The sequence below is a fragment of the Macrobrachium nipponense genome, chromosome 40 (assembly GCF_015104395.2).
Source record: "Macrobrachium nipponense isolate FS-2020 chromosome 40, ASM1510439v2, whole genome shotgun sequence".
Taxonomy (NCBI): Eukaryota; Metazoa; Arthropoda; class Malacostraca; order Decapoda; family Palaemonidae; genus Macrobrachium; species Macrobrachium nipponense.
The window spans coordinates 51,506,564-51,527,405 of record NC_061101.1 but is presented as its reverse complement, the minus strand read 5'-3'; the positions used below and the strand labels follow the sequence as shown (position 1 = coordinate 51,527,405).

The 20,842-nt window shown below is 36.5% G+C and overlaps 1 long non-coding RNA gene across 2 annotated transcripts in view; it reads left to right on the top strand.

Annotated features, from left to right (window-relative positions):
• The window catches only part of LOC135212162 (uncharacterized), a 555,536-nt gene that overhangs the window by 412,135 nt on the left and 122,559 nt on the right, over positions 1 to 20,842 (top strand). For both annotated transcript variants that reach the window (XR_010313826.1, XR_010313827.1), the window contains exon 4: positions 10,278 to 10,353. This is a non-coding gene — a long non-coding RNA (uncharacterized LOC135212162). The remainder of the gene's footprint in view (positions 1 to 10,277; positions 10,354 to 20,842) is intronic.

Below are 20,842 nucleotides of genomic sequence, written 5' to 3'. Positions count from 1 at the left end.
AGGTTCCGTTTCAATGATCTTAGGATCGTGCCTATTATTATTATTATTAATTATTATTATTATTATTATTATTATTATTATTATTATTGGGTATAAATCTCAATTACGAGGGCACAAGTAATGTTCCTTAAGGTACACAATATTACATACCCGATGTAGCAGTTGTAAAACTGTATAAAACTTATGTAAAAGCTTTCGAACCCTTCCCTGGGTTCATCTTCATTTCAATGACGGAGATGAACTCAGACCAAAGACGCCAAGAATGGCTGCTCCCAGCAGTCGGAAGATCTCCAACAGTGGTGAAGATCTCCAGGTGGTGAAGCGAGTGGTCATTTGGTCCAACTATGAATTCCCTCTGTTGTTATTTCTGGCTGCAATCCTTCTGGATCTCCGTGCGGGCTGACGTGATGCTGCAAGTAATCCCTGACCAGGAGGAGTCACAGGTGGAATGGGTACGGACAGACTCCTGCTGGTATCCGGTGCCTGGGAAGGGAGCAGGACCCACTTAGGGGCAGCATTAAGTGAGGGGAAAAATACAGAGCCTGTCCTAAAATTTGAATCTCTCACAAACGACCTCTGTACGTAAAAATTGACAATTGGGTCCTCGTTAATAGACAACTTGTTACGCCTTCGACTAAGGGTCTGGTGTTTATACGGTTGCTTTTGAAAAATAATACTATCTGCATTAGGGTCTGGTGTTTTTACGGTTGCTTTTGAAAAATAATACTATCTGCTCGTTTATGTTCACTTAAGCGGGTCGTTAGACCTCAACCACTTTCACCAAGATATTTTCGTTTACAATTTTTGCAGGGTAAATCCTAGATGCCTGGGACTATGGGATTTTTAACGTTGTTGTTGTTTCTTACAAGGTTGGGTCTTAACGTATTATCAAATATAAGCACAATTTTATTGTCCTTCTGACTTTTGTTTACAAAATCACTAATATTCCTTACGTTAGGGCTGAATGGTAATGATATTTATCTTAGTTTTTCCTTGTCACCTTTGGTTAGATAGAAAAACCAAGATATTTATCATTACCGTTCAAACATAGTTTTATAAAGCTTTACAAATGCTACATCAGATATGTATTATTGTGGACCTTCAAGAACATTATTAATATTATATTATTTTAGGCGGTGAGAAATTTCGAAGTGTATTCTTCTTTAGTCGGGGCAAAATACCAAACTAATTTCCTTATTGATAAGTTCAAAGTTAAGGAAACTGACTTGTCTCTAGTCATGGGATCCCGTAGGTGGCTAGTGCCGTCAGTGCACCTCGTGCGGTGCAATGAAGGCATTACTTAAGGTTCTTTGCAGCGTCCCTTCGGCCCCTAGCTGTAACTACTTGCATTCCTTTTATTGTACCTCCGTTCATAATCTCTTTCTTCTATCTCTTTCTTCTAATTTACTGTCCACCCTCTCCTGACAGTTGTTTCATAGTGTAACTGCTTTTAAGGTTTTTTTTCCTGTTACACCTTTCAAACTTTTCACTGTCAATTTCCGTTTCAGCGCTGAATGACCTTAGTTGCTCTAGTGCTCGGCATTATGCCTAAAACCTATAAAATCTATCAATCAATCTAGTCATGGGATATGTATGACCCTTGCCCTTAACCCTTCATGTGTACCGGTTACTACCCACCGGATCTCTGTTCTATCACAAATCGGTGGATATCCGAATTAGGAGAACAGGTGCCACACCTGCGTCCGTGCGCATGCGCGTAGACGCCCCTTTTCAAGTCACTTACACAGCCAGATTTCCTCTCTGTTCTGGAGAATTGGTTGTCTCGTCTGTTTGCTTTCGATTACTCGGGAAGTAAACCTAGAAACTACTTTGTTGTAGTTGTTGTTGGTGGGGGTTAGGAAAGGTCTATGGAAGAGCCTAAAAGGGTCTGAAAACAATGTTTCACGTTCAGTTAAAGATACAGGAATTTTACGATAGGATGAAAAAAAATGTGTATATTGAACAGTGCAGAAAGATTATTTCTAATAAAATATTGGGTATTTATTTTAATTGTCGTTGGTGAAACAAGGCTCTATTTGACCATAGATTTTAGCACGTTTTAATATACGTTAAAAGTTAGGTATATAATCTTTACAACTTATGCACGAGGGGAAAATCTTGCACGCATTTCGATTAAGCTTGAGGTCGGATCACTCCTAGTTTTATTTAGTTTATTTTGCATCTGTATAAAAACCTCATTGTTTTATTTTTGGAGGATAAATTCTAACCAATGTTTCATTTTCATTCATGTGTGTTTTACCAAATGATAATACCGGGACTCGAAATTTTGTCGTTAGAAGTATAATTGAAAAACAGCAATATGACAAACCCGCTCGTGTTTCTCTAAATAATAATATTTGGACTTTTCGAAAACTACGAAGCTGATAAATTCTAACCAATATTTCATCTTCATTCGTGTGTTTCACCAAATGATAATACTTTGTCGTTAGAAGTATAATAAAACAGCAATATGACGAACCCGCTCGTGTTTCACTAAATAATAATATTTGGACTTTTCGAAAACTACGAAGCTGACAAAAAAAAAAAGGCGCATAGCACACATCACTCGGCATCCCTTAATTACCATCTGACGATTACGTGGACAGGTAGCGCCACCTGGGCCCATTAGTCTCCCTGATTCATCAATCAACGGGATCTCACCTCCCCGTAATTAGTAATTATTACTCGTCATCCATCAACAGCCGAGGAATTCCTGAATGGGTAATTTACCCCTTGGGAATGTGGCCGATCCATTACTCTACCCAGAGGGTGATAACTAACCGCCTCATTTGTTAATCGTCGTCTACAAGAAAACATCTGATGACCAAACGCTTGGCTTTGCGCTGCTCGTGTGCTGCGTGTGTGTACGTTCGTGTGTAATATTGTTTGTAGGTTTGTTTGGGATGTATCTGTCTGCTTCTGTTAAACGTTCAATTTCCCCTTTTGATTTTTATGGATAAGAGTAAAAAAAAGTTAAAGAGTTTCTGTCATGAATTATTGTTCCCCAAATTCATGCTTTTGTATATTGAGTCCTTGAGTCTCTCTCTCTCTCTCTCAATCTGCTCTCGTCTCTCTCTCCTCTCTCTCTCTCTCTCTCTCTCACTCACACACACACACACACACACACACACTACATGAGCAATTTGAGCAAAACTTAATTTCCTTTAAGAAAAAAAACTGTTGTCACTGAATTACTATTGAAAACTGAGAACCGTAAATGAGATTTGCTCATTTGCTAAAGTAGATGTTTTCATGAAGAATGGTGGGAAATTAAACGCAATGATTGTTAATGTACTTCCTCGTTGGACAACGATTACGTTGTAGGTCAGTATTATTGTTGACATCTTACATTGTAAGTTCGAAAACAAATAACTTTCTTTTTACAAAATGTTGTCAGTGTTGTAAGGTAAATGTCTTTGCAGTCTTTGCTATATAGGTATATATATATATATATATATATAAGATATATATAAATAGTATATTATAATATAAATTATATATATAATATAAACCTATATATAGATATATATATATATATAATAATATATATATATATATATATATATATATATAATATATATAAAGTTCCAGAATGCGTATAAAGATGTTTTTTATTTGAGCAGATCTTTATCTTATCTGCCGTCGTTACTAGAGAGAGAGAGACCTTACCTTACAGACCTTACATCTTGTTCGGGTTGCCCCAGGTCCCTCAGTGTGAGGCACCTCTAATGTCTACCAGAGAGTTGCTAGTACATCTTCCGGTATATTTTGCATTTCTTTTTCCCAATCTTGGATGGTCTGGGATGCAGTTTAGATATTTGTCGAGCTTATTCTTAAACACATCTACGCTCACTCCTGATATATTCCTCAGATGAGCTGGCAACGCATTGAATAGACGCTGCATTATCGATGCTGGTGCGTAGTGGATTAATGTCCTGTGTGCTTTCCTTATTTTTCCTGGTATAGTTTTGGGCATTATTAATCTACCTCTGCTTGCTCTTTCTGATATTTTTAGTTCCATGATATTTTCTGCTATTCCTTCTATCTGTTTCCATGCCTGAATTATCATGTAGCGTTCTCTTCTCCTTTCTAGACTATATAATTTTAAGGATTGTAGTCTTTCCCAGTAGTCAAGGTCTTTAACTTCTTCTATTCTAGCTGTAAAGAGAGAGAGAGAGAGAGAGAGAGAGAGAGAGAGAGAGAGAGAGAGAGAGAGAGAAAGTGGGGGGCGAGGCGGGGGCGCCCTTCTTCCATGAGAGTTTAACTCCACTACCTTATGTAATCTCTACCAGTTTTCCAGGTTCCAGTAGATATAAATCTATACTTGCATCTGAATATAAAATTCCGGTGGCTTTTTTTATATTTTTAGATGGGGTTCTTCGCCGAATTTAATACTTTAAAAGACTACAAACATTTTATCAGTTGTTAAAATTTTGAAAATAAGCCTGAAATTTTCTTAAGTAGGAGAACTTGTGTGTATGTGTTTGTTTAAAATTACGAATGAGTATTAACTAGCAAGGAAATGTGTAACTAGTTGCTCGTGAAATTCTTTTCGACGGCTGTGATATTGTAAGGCCATTTACTCGTCTAAATAAAGCAATTATATTATGTCTTACAGACATTTTTATGCTTTCACTCAGAAAAGTCTGACTTGGACGTTTCAGTTAGATGCCGAGATCAGTTCGTATTTTGATTATATAATGAGGCAATAGAATTGCATAAGAGACTGTGAATGAAAACGGGTATTAGATCCATTATCTGGTTGCTAATACCTATAGCATTTTTTCCCTTCTCTGTGTCACTTTCAGATGTTAATTTCGATCCTTATCGACCAGCTCGCTCGGAGATCTTACGGAATTTTAATCGCTTAAGCCTAGTTGGGTCTCACTAATAGAAGGAATTCCAGGGATGCTAAACATCTTCTGGTATTTGTATTGTGTTTTTTTATGGTTTTCTCGGTTATAATAGTAAGGGGGGTGATTTCATTTGAATGTGGCCACTCCTGTGTAGGGCACCTTGTTGCGTCGTTTACGAAAGTCTGCTGACCGATTAAAACTGCGGAAGCGCCTTCAAGAAACCGCTGGAACTGGAAGCAGAGGGGGTGGCTGGAAGCAGAGGAAAGGACCAGACCAGTACGGGAGGACAGGGTTTTGGGGAGGGGTGGGGGAGGGGGTGGACCTCGGGATGAGAGAGAGAAGCAGAAGGAGCAGGTAGCGCGAAAGTTAAGGTCAAGCGAGGGGTCCAAAGGTAGCTCAGGAATTGGTGGAGATCAAAAGGGGAGGTCGTCGTCGGTGCTTCTGAAGGGAGATTAGGTAGCCGAGGGAAGACAAAGGAGCGGTTTCCGAGGATTTAAATCGTGTCTGGAAGATCTCCTTCCATTCCACTCCATCTCCTTCCCACTTCTCCTCCTTCCCCTCCCCCTCTCCCCCTTCCACAACCTCCCACCGTCTGGTAATTCCGCTTGTTGAGCTTGAGCCGTTTCTGTTCTTTGTTTCATTGTTTCTTTTGTGGCGTCTTTCTCTCTCTCTCTCGCTTGCTTTCGTCTTTGTAGTGTGTGTATGTGTGTTTATTATGAATGGTCTTATACTCGGTAGTCTTATCCAGACCCCAAATATCATTCTTAGCTTTATTAAACTTTTTAATGTTTGCTTCTGTGTTAGTTGGTTTGCGCTTCAGTCATCTGACGACGTAAATTAGCTACTTTCAAGTATCTGCATAATATTTTTATTTTCAGGTAAATATATGTATATGGAGGAATACGTAAATGGAAAGATCAAGTGATTAAATCTCTTTCTCTCTAAGTTAGTATTTAGGACTTGAGTTGCAATCTTGGAGATAGTTATTTTGATGGGACTTGAGTTGCAATTTTGGAGATAGTTACTATGACGGGTCTTGAGTTGCTGTTTTGGAGATAGTTACTATGACGGGTCAGTGCACTATGACCTGCGATACACAGAGTAATAATTAAGAGCTTTTAATTCTGTCATTTCACTGATTTTTAACAATTGTATTTCTTACGAACTGTAGAAATAATAATCAGATTTTTTTTTTTAGCTTAACGCACGTTTGTTGACGTTCTTGAAAATGGAGTGACTAATGAACTAGAGACGCAAAGAGGTAGATGAGTTTCATTCTGGGTGATACCCTTCAATGTGTCATTATTTTTTTTTTTTTTAGCCAAGTATCAATTCGCAACGCTCGTCAGTAACGAAGGGACTCTAGAATCCAGTGATTCTGAGAGGTAACTTGAGTTACTAACCCCAAAGTGTAACGTTATGCAAGTTTAACACCTGATAAATAATGCTGATAAAATTTATGTTCGTATTTGGAAGTAGCTGAGAACCAGCCGAGAATTCTTCTACTGTAAATCCGTTCGTATTATTTTTCTCTTTTGCTGTCCACCCGCTCTCAGTGGTTCTTCATTAGTAAAACTGCCAGTTTTTTCTCCTGTTACTTTCAAACTCTTTTCACCCTAAATTTCCCTTTTAGCGCCGAATGACCTCGTAGATCCCAGCGCTTGGCCTTTGGCCTAAATTCTACATTCCATTTCACTCCACCGAGGGTGCTTTGCGAGGCCAGAAACACTGTTTATCATAAACAACATAATTCATATAAATTCTAAAGTTTTTATTTATTATTATACGACGTACTCCATATTAATTGTCAGGTCTACGTTCATTTCACTCAGAAAAAAGCAAAGTCTCTAATGTCTTCTTGAACGACTTTTATTTTTTCAGTCCTCTCTCCGAATGTGAAAGTGAGTATGAATACGAGGTGTCTTATCAATTAGCTTAACAGCATCAAAATCATTTAACCAAGATTCAGTAGCCGCTGATATATGAAGAGACTTATTCCCCAACTCAATAATTTGCAGCATTTTATGACCGACGGACTTGAATTTTGACAAATCCATTGCACGAACTGAATGCATAATCTCAGATTTCTAGGAAATCAGCTCCTTTCTGAGATTCAAGTCAAATACATCTTTGTTCAGATACTGACCTTTTTGGAGGAGTCCTGAGTAAGGTTGATTTTACGGAATTTTAAAAGTTTGTAATTTCTTACTTTATAGCCTTTCAGATAATTGCCAATAGGTAAATAAACGAAATCTTTGAAATATTATCAAAATGGATGGGAACACACATTCATCATTGGAGTACTTGGATGTCCTTCCAGTAACACTGGAAAAGATTTCGTCTTTGCGATTCATAATTTCTTAGTGCTAATAAAGTTCTCCTTTTAACTTAGGTATGACATAAACTAAGGTTTTCTTCGTGCTTGCATGTTGCTTGCGACGCACAGGAGCTACGGTACTGACGAGAAAACACTAAAAGACAATTATAAAATACAAGAGGCAACTTACTTTATCATCCTTGTGGAGGGCTGTACATAAAACCAAACAAACTGAAACAGTCTGTGTGGGGGGGGGGGATAGTGCCGTCAGTGCTTGCTATAAGCATTACTTAAGGTTCTTTGCAGCGTGCCTTCCTTAGGCCCCTAGCTGCAACCCCTTTCATTCCTTTTACTGCACCTCCGTTCGTATTATATTTCTTCCAACTTATTATTTTCTCTCCCAACAATTAATTCATTGCGCAACTGCGAGGTTTTCCTCCTGTTACACCTTTCAAGCCTTATTTTTTATTTTTTATTTTCCGTTCATCTCTGAATGACCTCGCTCGTAGTTCCCAGTTCTTAGCCTGTGGCCTTAATCTTTTATTCCAGTTCCAGTTATTTTCAACTGAATTGTATAAGACACTGTAACGGTCAGGTCAATTCTTTTTACTGAGTTTATAATGAGAGTTTCACGTATTCCTCTCATATTGTCCTCTAACTGTCTTGCTCATTGACTTCTCGTAATTTCGGCTGTTATCAAGAAACTTTTATCATGATAACTTCTCGATGACATTTGCCCGTAATCTGGTTAGAGTTGCGCAGCCCGCTGAGATCAAATCCTGATAAATAACCTTAATTTTTGTAAAATTATCCCATAAGGCAAAAAGGGCCGAGGGCTGTTCAGTTAAAGTCAAGAAATTTATGTGCATCTCTATCAAGAACCAGCCTTGTTTTACAGGTCACAACCGCGGCCATCTTGAAATGAAATTTCGGGTATTCAGCGCCGTGGAAGCTTCTGTTTTTAGTTATCAGCTGGGCCATCCAATCTCTCACTATTTGCACCCGATTAAGCGTTCTGTCTGTTCAGAAGAAATGAATTGTGAAGGTCTCTACTTCCTTATCTGCGTGTCGGAATGCTGAGCATTCGAGGGAGCGTCTGGGAGCTACCTAATACAGAGAGAGAGAGAGAGAGAGAGAGAGAGAGAGAGAGAGAGAGAGAGAGAGAGAGAGAGAGAGAAATCTTTTACATAATTTGTGGAAGGTCAAAGTCTTTAATCTCAAGAGCAGTGGAATGTAGGTAATATCTATTCTAAGAGTACTGCCCATATCAGGACAGATGGAATATTTTTTTTACGCAAGGCTGGTAACATCTCTCTCTCTCTCTCTCTCTCTCTCTCTCTCTCTCTCTCTCTCTCTCTCTCCATAATGGTATTTTCAAAAGTATTACATTGTATTTGAAATTCAATTGAGTTTTTTACCTCGTATGTTATGCAAAAAATACAAGGCACGATAGTGTTGAAATTATTTGGGCTTTAGACAACTCATTAGTGACGAATGAAGGGGCTATTTGTGGGGGGATGTTTTCTGCACCCACTTGTTCATGCGTTCATATAAAACTTTCCTTACATTGTAAAGGTATTAGGAAGGTTTATTAATTCAACTGATGGTCTAGAGTTGTACAATCTCCATAGTTAATAATAATATTAATATAATAATAATAATAATAATAATAATAATAATAATAATAATAATAATTCACTGGAGCCTCTGCAAGAAAACACCACCTACCTTGCAGTAATAAGTGGTACGAACACCAACCCGAAGGAGTGATAGAAAACGATCAGGCAAAGATCCTCTGGTTCTATGGTATCAGAACAGATAGGGTGATATGTGCAAATAGACCAGACGTGACGTTGATTGACAAAATCACGAAGAAAGTATCACTCATTGATGTCAACAATACCATGGGACACCAGAGTTGAAGAGAAAGAAAGGGAAAAAATGGATAAGTATCAAGACCTGAAAATAGAAATAAGAAGGATATGGGATATGCCAGTGGAAATTGTTCCCATAATCATAGGAACACTAGGCACGATCCCACGATCCCAGTAAAGGAATCTGAAAAAAACTAGAGGCTGAAGTAGCTCCAGGACTCATGCAGAAGAGTGTGATCCTAGAAACGGCGCACATAGTAAGAAAAAGTGTGGATGGACTACCTAAGGAGGCAGGATGCAACCCGGAACCCCACACTAAAAATACCACCCAGTCGAATTAGAGGACTGCGATGGAGCATAAAAAATTATTATCATTATTATTATTATTATTATTATTATTTTATTATATTGGTTTAGTCTTGGTAATTGAAAATTTTGTAATTCATGTCCAATAATAGTTCTATTATTATTATTATTATTATTATTATTATTATTATTAGTTATTATTATTATTATTATTATTATTATTATTATTATATTTGAAAGGTAAGTTATTTGATAATACTGGTTTTTCAGGTCACTCACCTAACGATAAAGCCTTATTAACCAGGTAGTTATTGTCGATAATATTTTTCGATGTCTAGTTCTGTTTAAAACTTTCTAGTTTTTTTATATTTACTGGATTTTTATTGATTCTAAAATTCACATGTGAAAAAGTGTATTAAGTATATATATATAAATATATATATATATATATATTATATAGGTATATATATATATATACATATACATACTATATTATATAAATATATATATATATATATATATATATATATATATATATATACACACACATACATACATATATATATATATATATATATATATATATATAATATTAGTGTGTATGTATGTATGTATGTATATGTGTATATAGTTAGGAAATTTAACTAGAAAAAGCTACTTCTTGGTAACAGTAGTGTGTTTTCAGCAATATCTCATATTTCTGTAACCAGAGCTTGCTGTATTAAATGTGAACGTCAAATCCAGATTGTAGATTGAACCTCTACAGAAATGTATATGAATTTGAATCACAGATTTGTCAAGAATGACAAAGTTAGAACACTGAGTCAGTGGACCCAATCGTCTCCATGTGAATAGGAAGTTTCTGTTGCATTGTATCTCTCTTATTTTCCATTTTTGTTTGAAACACCTTTCATTTTTCCTCAGGCCTTTTGCGTGTGTTCCTGTTTTGATGACTACCCTATAAAAGATGTCTTTTGGCGCTAAGTGTTCCCAACTCATCGTAAGTATTGTTTATTTATTTTGATTCGTTTCTGCTTATGATTGTTCTGTTTAAAAATATATTTCAGGTATCTTTTCTTACTCATGTAAACTGCCAAATTGTCTGTCTGATGGTGTGATAATGTTCATGTAAGAAGGCTGCTAGACTTCTTTTGATGAACTGTGCTTCAGTGCTATAGTGATGTAGCTGCTACCGAGTGCTTGCTCGCTTGCTTCATTTCACTCGATTCTCTACAGTTTTCACTCGCGTGTTTAGCTTCCTGTCAGTGCTTGCTTCCTAGCCAGTATCATATCTCTAGCACAATCTCTGCCTCTGAAATTCTTCTCGCAGCAATTCGTAAAATTTTGACACCATCTTTTCAGAAAAAAAATATAACTAATCTTGTTGCAAATTACCGAAAAAAAAAATCTTGAAAAAAGTCTGAGGAAACGCGGAGACTTTCAAGGTAGCATTCAGAAGTACGCGTGCGAACAAGTCTTTTCATTTAGAGAATAGAAAGTTAAGACTCCGTTTTCATTTCTCGATGGAATTCAGGTGAGGTCTGCATCTGGGACGGTGCTTGTTGGCCTCTGCTTATTTGGTTTGTGTCAGGGACTTCAAGAAAGCTGTGAATGCCTGTGAGATAAGATGTAAGCTTATAAATTGATCCAACGGCCTCGTTACTTCTAGATTCTCTCTCTCTCTCTCTCTCTCTCTCCTCCAGTCGATTGCAGGTTATTTTTCATCAGTTGAGGTGATTCCTTTCCTTGCAAAAACTTTGAGGCCGGTTTAAAAAATGCTGGCCCTTAGGAGTTGTGCTGTAGGCATTACTTAAGGTTCCTTAAAGTGTCCCTATGGCCCCTAGCTGGAACTCCTTCCATTCCTTTTTTTACTGTACCTACGTTCATATTCTCTTTCTTTCATCTTAACTTTCCACCCTCTCCTAATGATTGTTTCATAGTGCAACTGCTTTGAGGTTTTCCTCCTGTTCAACACCTTCCAAACCTTTCACTGTCAATTTCCGTTTCAGTGCTGGATGACCTCATAGATCCCAGTGCTTATTGGCCTTTGGAATGAATTCTATATTCTATTCTATTCATTCTATTCTACAATACCCTTCTGGTAAATTAAATGCCATATCAGGATTCACCATTGTGACGTTTTGATTTTTATGAGATCGTACTGCTGGACAAAACGCAAAACTTTTGTGAAGTTCTGCTGCCAATCCGACCTTTTGTTTATTTCCTTTGGAAGGTATTTCGTGAGCTGTGATTTTAAACGAGGTTTTGTCTTACATATTGTAAAAATGCAAGGTCAAAATAGGATCGTGTGCAAGATCCTGCTAGTGTATGCAGACGAAATGTGTAGAAACGACTCGGCTGTGATTTGATCTCACAGTAACAGTAAGCATTAAATAGGGATCTTAATTTGACAAAAACGTGTATAGTATATATATAAATGTGTGTGTGTATATATATATTGTAAGACATAGGGTTTTGATTAATAATATATTGTTCGTACATTTCTGTAACCTGTTGAATGTGGAGGACAGCGCAGAGTAACGACCTGAGGGTAGCTGATCAATGAGATTCTAGGGGATGGCGTGAGATAAAAATGCTTAGTTTGTCGAGGTCAATGTACGACAGTTTATGAACTCTTCCCAAAGTGCCTTTGTGAAACTAGATGCAGCTAGAACCGCGAGGCGTTGTCGAAGTGTGCATTCGTATGTGCGTGTGCGCCTCTTCTATTCATAATGCCAAGTTTATGGGAAGACTTGCACAGACATTCGGGGAGGAAGGCGAAGCCATGATGGCAGATGCCAAAGTGTTTTTATTTATCAGTGAGTGATATTCCGATTGGGAATGGGTAAGTGTTACCTTTACTTTAGCCAAAGGGGTGGCTTGTTTGATATCTTGTAAGATGTTCCGTTTTATTAACTTTGTCTTTAAACTTGTGTGTGTACTTACCGGGATGTTTTCTGTATCTTTGACAGACGGTTCTGGGAATACCGGGGAACTAAAGAGTTACCGGAGAGGTGTGGACTTTTGGGGTGACTTGACAATGTTAGTCTGTAAGACTGGATTACTTAGTTAATTGAGTTAGTTATTCTTGTAAAATAAACGTTATGTTATGATGCAACTCTCTCATTTTCATTACCTGTTAGAATGGAGAAAGAGGTGGAGAGAGAGAGAGAGAGATGGGGTGATTGCCGGGAGAGAGAGAGAGAGAGAGACCCTGTGTATGTATAAACATGGGGGAAGGACCCCATGTATTCATAAGGTAAGCGTGGACACGAAACGGAAGGCAGACCCCCACACCCATTACATACACAGGGTCTCTCTCTCTCTCTCTCTCTCCCGGCAATCACCCCATCTCTCTCTCTCTCTCACCACCTCTTTCTCCATTCTAACAGGTAATGAAAATGAGAGAGTTGCATCATAACATAACGTTTATTTACAAGATAACTAACTCAATTAACTAAGTAATCCAGTCTTACAGACTAACATTGTCAAGTCACCCCAAAAGTCCACACCTCTCCGGTAACTCTTTAGTTCCCGGTAATTCCCAGAACCGTCTGTCAAAGATACAGAACACATCCCGGTAAGTACACACACAAGTTTAAAGACAAAGTTAATAAAATGGAACATCTTACAAGATATCAAACAAGCCATCCCTTTGGCTAAAGTAAAGGTAACACTTACCCATTCCCAACCGGAATATCACTCACTGATAAATAAAAACACTTGGCATCTGCCATCATGGCTTCGCCTTCCTCCCGAATGTCTGTGCAAGTCTTCCCATAAACTTGGATTATGAATAGAAGAGGCGCACACGCACATACGAATGCACACTTCGACAACGCCTCGCGGTTCTAGCTGCATCTGTTTTCACAAAGGCACTTTGGGAAGAGTTCATAAACTGTCGTACATTGACTCGACAAACTAAGCATTTTTATCTCACGCCATCCCCTAGAATCTCATTGATCAGCTACCCTCAGGTCGTTACTCTGCACTGTCCTCCACATTCCACAGGTTACAGAGAATGTACGAACAATATATTATTAATCAAAATCCCTATGTCTTACATATATATATATATGTGTGTGTGTATGTATAAATTGTATACTCTCTCTCTCTCTCTCTCCTCCCCTCTCTCTCTCTCTCTCTCTCTCTCTCTTCTCCAAGTAATTAAAACATGCTGGTCAGATTTAAGTAATGGGATGTATATGAACAGGCTTTGATTGAGACCACCTTGGAATTCTGGTGAGGCATTGTGACCAGGTGGAGCCCTTAATTAAATAGCCTTAACCCCACCATGACCATCCCCTGTGCACCCAAATGACCTCTTCATTTGCCTTGAAATACAGTCTCTCCAATCCACATTTGTCATTTTGTTCATAGAGCAATATCCGGGTATGTTTCGATGATGGTTAGACAAGGTTTTTTTTTCCCGTGCTAACCAATATTGCTGTGTCTCTGTATCGTATTGATTTGGGGGGAGGGGGGCGGTGGTTGTGGGTGAGTGAATTTGGAGGGGTGGAATGAAAGGCAAGGGGGCATAGGGTTACTGTCAACAGGCATCGTCCAGGTATGCCAAGTGGGATGACCTGCAATCCACCACCTGGGTTCCCACGGTCTCCTTAGCAGATCTTTTAAGAGTCACTCCTGGCATTCGATTTATGCCACTCACTCCGAGGCCGACGCTTTAGGGGTCACGCGGGGTGAGGAGAGAGAGAGAGAGAGAGAGAGAGAGAGAGAGAGAGAGAGAGAGAGAGAGAGAGCACATACAGTGTGTAAGGTGGGGAGTCTGACAAACTTTTGGTAGAATAGTGTCCAGCAGAGAGAGAGAGAGAAAGAGAGAGAGAATTTGCTTAATACTGGCCCTCTAATTTCATTGGACTTAAATACCCAAAATGAATAAGGTTAGACGACTGACAAAACAGGCAAAGAACAAACAGTTTATTGTAATACCTTCAAGGAAAGTTTTATTCATTATACATAAAAAAAACTCATGTACGTACATCACAATTTTAATTGTTACAAACACTAATGCCTTATTTGTGCTCACTTGTTTATACAAAAATTTCATCTAAGTATAATGACACCCTTCTGTAATTTTGCTTATACAAGTTTCATCTAAGTATAATAACATTCAGTAATTTTGTTTGTACAATTTTCATCTAATCATGCTGATAACTTACGAAAATATGTTCATGAAGATTTCATCAAGTATATGATAACACTGTAATTTTGTTTATACAAGTTTCACTAAGTATAATGACAGCAAACTGTAATTCTGTTTATTCAAGTTTCATCAAAGTATAATGATAATAATCGGTAATTTTGTATGTACAGATTTCATCTAAGTATAATGATAACATCTGTAATTTTGTTTGTACAAGTTTTATGTAAGTATAATGATGAAATTCTGCAATTATTTTTATTCAAGTTTCATCTAAGTATAATGACAATGTTCTGTAATTTTGTTTGTACAAATTTCTTCTAAGTATAGTGATTACATTCGGGGATTTTGTTTGCTACAATTATGATAATAAAACGAAAAGTACATCAACTTAATTATTGTTTTGTAAGGTGACTTCATACGTTTATAAGAAAGTTGCCAGTTATTACTTTTGTGGACTGTTGACCAAAAGGCTTCTAAGGTAATGATTCAAAACTTTTGTGGGCGAGTGTACCAATCGCCCGGCATCTCTCTTACGATAGCGTCAATGACCATGGGAGTTGTGACAGTGTTTTTTTTTTCTTTTTTCCATTTCAATCAGTTTTAAAACTTGTGGGTTTTGGCTTTACTTTTAGGAAGTTTGAATGATAATATTTTCTTGTGTATTCTCTTAGTGTTAAATTTGGTCATCAGCATCACTCGATGTTCAGTTCAAAACTGTTGTTATAATGAACCAAATTTGATTCTTTCTCTCTCTCTCTCTCTCTCTCTCTCTCTCTCTCTCTCTCTCTCTCTCTCTCTCTTTAACCTAACCATTTCCGTCCAGTATGTCGCCTTTCCTGAGGCTTTCTGCCATCCTTCCCTTCCGAGTATTATTGCCTTCCCTCTTTCCCTGCCGCCGAATTCAGCCACGGTCAGTAACGACGCTTATTACTGCTGGTTCGTGTCCATAAAAGCTCCCTGAAGGATTACGTGGGAGTCCTTTACGCCCTTCCCGTCGCTACATTCCTCATCGAGTATGGTAAGAGAAACTCCCCGGGCATTCGTGTCTCGATATGCGTAGCATTTCGTGGGTCCTCCGAGGAGTCACGAAGATTACGAATGCCTCTCTTCGTCACGTCCAGCAAAAGGACACGAAAAGTCGTTGTTGGGGTTTCCCCTACCCCCCTTCCCTCACCTCCCATCCCAACTTATTTTTTTTTTCTAGGTCAGCAATTCGAAAATTTTATTACCGAGACATTTCATTGCCAGTGTAAAGGTGCTTTTATTGTCGTGGTTGCTGCTTTTTCTACATATTCATGCTACGAGAATCCTTTTACTTCTTGCGTGACAATTTAAAGTCTCCCAGTGTTTGGTTTATCGAAGAAAATATATGTATTTTTTCGTGACTACTTTTTGTGGTGGGGGGAGGGTATTGGCTGACATCATTAAGCTACTACTGCCGTTTGAGATCCAATTCGTTCTACCTCGGGAAAACCACCGGACACCGAAGGGGAATTATAAGTGACAATCGATTCGGCATCTGGGTGATTCGAACGTTTAATGTTGACTATAATTGTCACGATATCCTTTATTTTAGGCTCAGCTCTCATTGCCATAGTATCTTTTATTTCAATATTTATAGCAGTTTTATAGCAGTTGGATAACGGCATAATTTATAATGGTAAAAATGAAAGATTATCTGACCCATTTTTTGCGCATACTTATTAGTTAGAATACCTGTATGGTTTTAGTAAGCAGTGATTTTAGGTCAAATATATTTTTGATCTTTATTAGTAAAGATACTCGTGCTAACAAATAGTATTTCCAAGGTCAGATAAATTTTTTATACATTTTGCATTATGCTTTTAAAGAAGTAAAACAATTGATAAGTTTTCTGTTTACTTTAAAGGGATTCCAAAGGCTGAGACATTAATATGTAAGGGTCTTCTGTGTATGGTACAGTGATGCTCAAATCTGCCGCGACATGATTCTTTTTGTGTCATCCAGAATCTCAGACTTTCAACTTAGCGTTGCCAAGTAGTGTTAAACTTCTTTTTATCATTTCTAATGTCATACATGTTGACAAGTTTGCGAATTCACTTCTAGCACTATTTTCCTTTGGTTGTATAAATATAAACCCTTTTATACATCGGTATAATTCGTAATCCATGCGACTTCGACTGATTGTTTTTTCACATTGCTTAGTTCAAAGTACGGTGTGATAAGGTTAGCGGTGCTATCAAAGACAATGCGCTTAACATGCTCCTCGAGCTGGTCAACATAACTACCTCTACAGCATTATAACAGACCTAATAAGCTCAACAGTCATCAAAACAACATTTTTGAATAGGAATATGATTTACAACAAGCTTTCTTTGAATGTTGAAGTTTTAGGCTGTGTTCAAGCTGCCTGTATGTTGCAAAATTACTTACAGGCCTAAAAAAATAATCAAACCTTCTGTGATGTAATCTCTATTACTAATGAATTTATATGTAGAGATTACCTGTTCTTTTGGGAATAAAAGATGATGATGATTTTGATTATATGAAGAAGATGGCTAATAATCGAAATATCTATTTGTATTAATATCAAGATGTATGGAACACTTGTTTTTTAACTGGCTTAAAATATTATTTCCTTAGAAGTCCCTCTGCTCGCTTTTGGTGTATAATTTATTCTTTCATAAGGTAAATTGAAGTGCTAGAATGTGTAATAACCTCATTTGCTTTCTGGCCAGAAATTGTTAATAGAGAGATGTGAATGCTAAGGGTAAATTAAAGAAATCTAACACCTAGGCCTAGGAACAAAATCTTGGCTTTGATAAAAGGATGATTGTGTAGGGGAGTATTTGCTAGTAAGCCATGGTTTTTTAAGTATTTAAGAAATATAACAAATAATTTAGTATGAAAATCCAAATATTCCTCTAACAAATATAAAATAAATGTTTTCAAGATAATTTCATTGTCGCTACTCACTGTAGACCAGGTGGTTCTTGTTGCACCACCACTACTGATTGCTTCACACAGGCTTCACACGCACATATGTTGATATCAGTGGGCGCATTCTACTTTTGTATATAATATTTATATTTTTTCACCGGTGAGGTGTAAAAACAATCAAACAGGACTATTTCACACTTTCTGCTTGCTTTGTTTTGGTATTTGTAACATTTGAACTGAGGTTAGATGACTTTGTTTTGGTCAAATCCATCAGCGATGAGTGAACGAAAGTTTTGAAATTGTTCCATAAGTTATTTCTGAAATTTGGCAATATGTGACATTTTTTTTTAGTTTTCTCTCTTATGAAACACATAATGGCCTAATTGTCTGCAATAATCTTGTTTTTGGCATTGAAAAAGCAGATAAATAAGGAGCATGTTAGGTTGCCATTTAGGGAATTTTGAACGAAATCCTATGCAATCATGTAGCAACAGTTCTAAGCACAGCTGTACATTTCCTTATTTAATCTCAGAAATTTATCGTTCATGTATAAGATTAAATGATGCTCGTGGTTTTTTCCCTAGTTGTGCAAAATGTGCAATATATGTCAAATTCCTCCTTAAGTGTGATATTTTAACTTTAGTTAGATTTTAATTGCGCAGTAGTGTCGCCTTTTTTTTTTCTTTTGAGAGGAGAGAGAGAGAGAGAGAGAGAGAGAGAGCTAGGAACTTGTATTTTATTGTTATAATAAAAACTACTGGTTTTTTTTATTAAATGTTACATTTAACCAAAGCAGAACCAATGGGGTTTTGTGGAGTGGTCTTGTGTCTAATGAAGTCTGGTTGGGTCTGTACTTCAGATCAATAGTGTATCATTAGTATTACAAACAATTCGTCATAAGTCAAGTTCTTATTAGAAGTGCGTATATAACTCGTCCCTCTGTGGATACAAGACTTGCTCATGGGTTCTTCATTTTTTGCTACGACTGCATTATGTTCTCGACTTTGACACATCAGGCAGGTCGAATGCCTCAGTCTTGGGAATCTGAGTCACAGTTTCCTCCACTGGGGACGTGACAGAGATGGAAATTTTATCCTTGCTGCGATTCTCCGGGAGGATTTTAATAGTGAGCAATTATATACAAATCTTAACAAGACAGCAATTATATACAAATCTTTGTTAATGAGGCGGGCCTCCTCAACAGATTTTAAATCTTATCCATATACAGTGGGTATGGGTGTATGTATGTATACTTACGGTTGTTGTTTTGAATGAGTATATTCTTGGACACGTTTCCATCCTCGTGGAGTAATCAGAAATCCCAAGGAATTGATGAGGGAACTTCCAAGTCACTCCAGTGATGGTTCAATATGATTTCCATAATGGATTCAGCTGTATATTAAGAGTGGTCACACAGGCAATGAGGTTCAGAGTGATAAACTCTTGTCGGCTCAAGTTTAAAGAGACAGTGATGAAAGTCATTCGGATTTTCTTTGTGGAATTATTACCGCCTCAGGGTTTGTCTCTTCTGAGGGAGGTCATGATTAACGTGAGTATAAACTTCCATTGTCAAGATGATTTTCTCGACTTTATTGGCTATTGAATATTTTTTTAATTGTTTATTGTCTTAATTTTGATGCAGTCTCTTCAGGCAAGCAAAATTTCTTCATGTGTGTTTTTTTTATATCAAGGTAATTCGTCCAGAGATGATGGGACTGCAGACTATTAAAGTGTTAGACAATGGCTAATTTTGTATTTTAAAAGCAAAGCCTTGAAGATGTTCCATTGGTGGTAGACTTAGAATACCCTGTTCACAACTCTCTTACAAAACCATGAATGACCTTGCGAATCTAGTGTCATGAAAGCCATATTTCTTGGATGATGAGCTAATTTTTTTTATTATGGAAATGCTAGGTTTTTTATGGAAAAATTGAGAAATATTTTTTTCTATTTTATGCAAATGCTGAGAAATAACTTTTATTTTTATTTTATGGAAATGCTGAGTTGATTTTTTTCATTTTCATGGAAATGCTGAACAATTTTTTTTTTCATGAAAATGCTGAACACATAATGGAAATGCTGAACTAATTTTATATTTATTTTCCTGGAAATGCTGTGCAATTTTTTCAGTGTCATAGAAATGTTGAACAATTTTTTTCTTGTTTTTATGGAAATGCTGAGCATTTTTTTATTTCATTTTATGGAAGTGCTAATTTGATTTTTTTTATTTTCATGAAAATGCTGAACAATTTTTTTTCGTAGAAATTCTGAGCTGACAATTTTTGTTAATTTTCATAGAAAGTTTGTATTATTTTCATGGAAATGCTGAGCAATTTTATTTTTATATTATTTTGGAAATGCTGAGCAATTTTTCAAATTTTCATGGAAATGCTGAGCAATTTTAAAAATGATAATGGAGTGCTGAGCAATTATAAAAATTTTAATGGAAATAATGAGCAGTTTTAAAAATTTTAATGGAAATGCTGAGAAATTTTTACAATTTTCATGGAAATGCTGAGCAGTTTTTAAAATTTCATGGAAATGCTGAGCAATTTTTAGAATTTTCATGGAAATGCTGAGCAGTTTTTAAAGTTTTCATGGAAATGCTGAGCAAGTTTTAGAATAGTCATGGAAATGCTGAGCAATTTTAAAAATTTTATGGAAATGCTGAGTAATTTTTAACATTTTCAAAATGCTGAGCAATTTTATTTTTCATTATCATTTTGGAAATACTGAGCAATTTTAAAAATTATAATGGAGTGCTGAGGAATTATAAACATTTTCAGGGAAATGCTGAGCAATTTTATTTTTTTTTTATTATTTTGGAAATGTTGAGCAATTGTATTTTTTATTATTTGGAAATGCTGAGCAATTTTATTTTTTATTATGTTGGAAATGTTTAGCAATTTTATTTTTTATTATGTTGGAAATGCTGAGCAATTTTATTTTTTATTATTATGTTGGAAATACTGAGCAATTTTATTTTTTATTATTATTTTGGAAATGTTGAGCAATTTTATTTTTTATTATTTGGAAATGCTGAGTAATTTTATTTTTTATTATTTGGAAATGCTGAGCAATTTTTTTTTATTATTAATTTGGAAATGCTGAGTAATTTTTTTTATTATTATTATTTTGGAAAAGCTGAGCAATTTTTGAAATTTTCATGAAAATGCTGAAAAAATTTTAACAGTAGTTTAACATCCTATTTATATGGAAAATTAAAATGATTTTATATGTACCCCTTTAGTTCATAAGTATTTTCATACTATGAAAGTGATTTTCTCAAGGAACAATAGAACTCTTCTATTTTATAGTTTGCAAAAAAACTACAAATTTTACAGGTTTTATAAGATAAATTACCCTTGCCAGACCCACTCATAACCCATGAATAAACTCGTCACCT